Source organism: Triticum dicoccoides, chromosome 1B (genome assembly GCF_002162155.2).
Source record: "Triticum dicoccoides isolate Atlit2015 ecotype Zavitan chromosome 1B, WEW_v2.0, whole genome shotgun sequence".
Taxonomy (NCBI): domain Eukaryota; kingdom Viridiplantae; phylum Streptophyta; class Magnoliopsida; order Poales; family Poaceae; genus Triticum; species Triticum dicoccoides.
In genome coordinates, this window is record NC_041381.1 from 150,026,933 (window position 1) to 150,031,459 (window position 4,527).

A 4,527-nucleotide genomic window follows, 5' to 3' on the forward strand; every position below is an offset into this window, starting at 1 on the left:
ATTTTTCCTATCTTGGTTGTTTGATTCGTAGGATTGTAAACCATAGGAATTTTTCCATATGATTCATTTGCACTAGATTGCATAGGAAACATCCCATCCACTCAAACCTCTTTGAAAGAATTCTGCGTTTTTTCTATGCACAATCAAACACTCGTACAATCCTGTAGGATTCAAGACGACATTACACTATAATCCCATGTTTTTCCTATTCTTGTGTTTTGGAAATCCTGCGAATCCAAGAGGCCCTAGCTTTGTTATAAAAACTAATTGATTTTGAATGAGATGAACTATAAGGATTAAATGAAGGTCTACATCAGGCATATATGACTCAGAGCTTACATGCTATAGTGTGGTATTTATTCATAATTTGGTTGCAAAATCTGATGCGTGCAATGCACGTGTACCTTACTAGTACTTCGAGTATGTGCAAAACACGTAAATTAGAATTCCAATGGCACACTACATAGTGTCTCTCTTACAATTCATGAAGCCACGTGGCACATGTGGAGGCATTGTCCTGACCTCCTTGGGTGGATTGATCACAGTGAGGTGCTGCTGGTTCAAGAAGAATGTACTCGTCCTCCTTGAGCCATACTGGTGGTACATGCACAAAGCGAAGATGTGAATGCACGCCACGCACGCACTTATTCCCTCGCATGCACATGCGGGTACACGGGCGGACGCAATTTTGTACCAAGATCCACCCCATGTGATAACTTGACGTGTGTAAAGTCCTTCACTTCATTGATGGTCAATTAATACAGCGCATGCAAATTGAGTGGACGTGAGGGCGGAAGAAAGACATTACTACTCCACTGCGTGCATGCGAGTGGTTAAATCATTGGTTGCTAGTAGTACTTCCATTGGTCTCCTTCGTATTTTGTGCCAATTTTTGACAGTAACATAATATTTACGCATTTGAGTAGTGTAGTCTACTACTTGAAATTTATGTTCCACTAAACTCATCGGGAGCCGTTTCGGGCCTCGAAACCAAAACCATCAATTAATCTTTACCTTGTTCCCATCACATTCGAAAGTACTAGTGCTACAATTCAGTGCAAGCCTGCTCACACCTACTAGTACGTACCAAACCTGAACGTGTTCCCACTATGCAGGTATTAGTACTAGTGCTAGTACTTAGGTTATAAAAAGGGGAACTACCTAACCAAAAATTACTCTACCTTTCCTCCTCATAAGTGCTTCTTTTTCGTTCGTCCTTGCCATGGCCGGTGAGCAGAGGTCTAGGTCTATAACTACTCGTAACAAGGGAGCGACAACCAAGGCTGCGGAAAAAAAGAGGGCTCGCCACCACGCAGAGACCTCGAAAGATCTCTCACGGGCAGGCGATGGATCCCAGGAGCGCCCTAGCCGCGGAGGCGAACATGCCGAGTCGGTGGCGCTGGAGTCGTTATCCCTCGACGGCATGCCCAATCAGCTCAATAAGCACCTCAATAAGTAGAAGGAGTTCATCCACGGCTTGGTGGAGCTGCTGAAGGAGAGCCTCGACGACATGCCCGCTGAGCTCAATAAGCAGGGGGAGTTGACCACCGGCTTGGTGATGCTGCTGAAGAAGAGCATTGCCTCGGAGAAGAAGGCGACCGGTGAAATCCTGCAACTTCAGGAGGACATGGCGAAGCTCTGCCACGAGCTCAACCTATTGAAGGAGAAGAACGCTGGCTGGAAGAAGATGCATGAGAATTGTAGTTCCTCGATGAAGATGTTGCAGGCCCTCGTCATGGAACAGAAGGAGGAGTTGGCGAAGCTCCACATCGAGCACCCGGCTGCTGTCAAGGTACATAATGCGGCCGTGGAATAGATGATGAAGGCTCGCGTCGAGAAATCCTGCGTCATGGGACAGAATGAAGAAGATGGCGGAGGAGACGCGCAAGGAGATGGAGGTCGTGGAGACGATGAACAAGTAGTTACGACTCCGCGGCGAATTAGATCATTTGGGGTGATAATCTTCCTTCTTATTTTGCTCCTGTGTTTCATCTTTTGCTTCGGGTGTTTCACCGCACGTGCCATGTTCTCTGCGAGGCATGAATAGAACAATGCTAACAATGAGATGACTAGCAAATTAGATCATTTTTATCGCCATATGGCATTGGGATGCCGTGTTTCGTGCTCCTCCGTCGTAGTTCTCACTACGAGGGAAAAGGCTAGCAGCAGCGCGGGTTTTAGGTGTATCAGTAGCGCGGGATGGGGCGCGACTAATAAGGCGCTACAGCTAACATATAGCAGTAGCGCGTGGTCACCGGCGCTACTGCTACACAAGTGTAGCAGCAGCGCGGTTACTGGGAGCACGCTACTGCTAGTAGCTCTAGCGCCCTTTGCAGCAACGCGCTACTGCTATAGCGGCGCTGCTGCTAACTTCTATACACTCGCTACTGCTAATTTAACAAGTTGTTTGTTTTTTTGGGCATATTTGTTTTGTATTTGAACAGGCTTTATAGAAGAATCTTTAGCACATAGAAATGTCATCATGATACACATACGAATGCCTGCGAGACCACGAATGTAATCATAGCATATACATACAAATAGTCTCATCATAATCATCATCCAACACAAAGTGGTCTCTCGTCATCATCTCGAAAATAGCGATACAAGTCCTTGATTACTTGCAAATACATCGTCATCCATCTAAACAATGGTATACGCGAGAAGAGCTATCACTTTGAGTACATGAGTTCGTATCCCACTCTCGCATTAGCGTGAACCTAAACTAACTACTGCCTGTCGCTCGGAAACTGGAAACCGGCAACACCTGGGCCTGACACTCCGGCCACTCATCGTAGATATACTCCTGGCGTAGCACTTCTTCGCCATCGATGATCTATGCACCTGCATCATCACATGAGTCGATGATATGCAACATATATAGTTGAGCAACAGAAAGAGACAGACTTGACGAAAATAGAAACAACATATCATAAGCATAAATAACAAAGTTCGTCGTACCCAAAATGCCCTAACTAGAGTGATCTTCGCTAGTCGAGGAGGAGGACGGTTTAATTACATCACAAATAAAGCTAAATGGTGGTCGGTCTTAGTCCCCGATGCCACCGGTGGGCCCAGCAACAACATCGGTTGATCGTTGGTAAGGCTAAAATATTCGTCTGCCGCCCGGTAGACGTCGTCGCAATCACCAGAACCCTGTCCCTCATCGTTGCTAGCCATGTTTCCTATGATTAAATCTAGTCAATTAATTCTAGACCTAATAAAATAATAATGACATAAAAAAGGACTATTGTCTTGCAGGAATGTTGACTCCTTCCTAGTGTGGCAAATCCCGGGCACTCGATATGTCCTAGTTTGTAGCACAAGTCATGCCGAAATTCACGAAAAATTTCGGCATGACCTTTGCTAAAAAGTGGACAAATCGAGAACCTGAAATTTGCCAGAACAGAAATGAATCAACATTCCGGCAAAACATAGGCCACTCAGCATCATTCCCTGGAAACAACAAAGCCACTTGGGCACAATCGAACAACTTCAATGAAAAGATATAACATGAGCAAACACTATTGAGGAATTTGCATATAACATGGCCACTTCAATGAAAAGAAATAATCAACAATAATGGAATATGCAAATGAACATCAATGACATATAGCTACTGTTCTGTTCGACCAAGTTTTTGAAAAGAAAAACAATTCTGTTTTTTGTTTATAGCTAAATGCCATAGCTACTGTTTTTTATTTATAGCTAAATACTTTTGTTTTTTGTCTAAAGCTAAAAGTCTAGGAACTACATTTTCTCTAACCCTTTTGACCTCACCAGAATTTCCACAGCAAGACCTTAGTACCTACACCCAATTTCTTCAAAAATATTCAGGTCCATAGTCCAAATAATTCAAATTTCATTTGAATGAAATTTGGAACAAATTCAGGTCCATAGTCAAAATATTTTTTTATAGCTAAGTATTTTTTGTTTATACCCTCTGTTAATTTAAATCTAAATGCTACTATTATTTATATGCCCTAGCTAATTTCCTAAAAAAATTGCAAATCATTTTTCCTAAATGCTATAAAATGCCTACTGCCCAAAAAAAATCTAGGGTTCATATGAACACCTAGGGTTCATATGAACATCAACCCAGTATCAACACATATATATAATTGCCCTAGCAGAGAGAAATAGGAGGGTAGGGACAGGAGAGGCATAGCCTTACGGTCAGCGGGGAGGGCAGGCTCTGGCTCGGGCAGCGGCGGTGAGGTCGAGGGCGGCGGCGGCGAGCTCGAGGGAGGCGATGGTGAGGTCGATGACAGCCTCGGGTGGCGGCTGTGAGGTCGAGGGGGCGGCCTCGGGCGGCGGCGGTGTGGTCGAAGGCGGCCTCGAGTTGTGGCGGTGTGGTCGAAGGTGCGCGGCAGGGCAACAGCAGCGATGGAGCAGTTGAGGGACAGGGGGGAGTAGAGAGGGGGGAAAGGACTTAGCGAAATTTTGAGCCAGGGCCGCCAGGATTTGAGTCAAACTAGAAGTAGCGTGTTTTGCTGAAACGCGCTATAGCTAAGATAGCTATAGCGT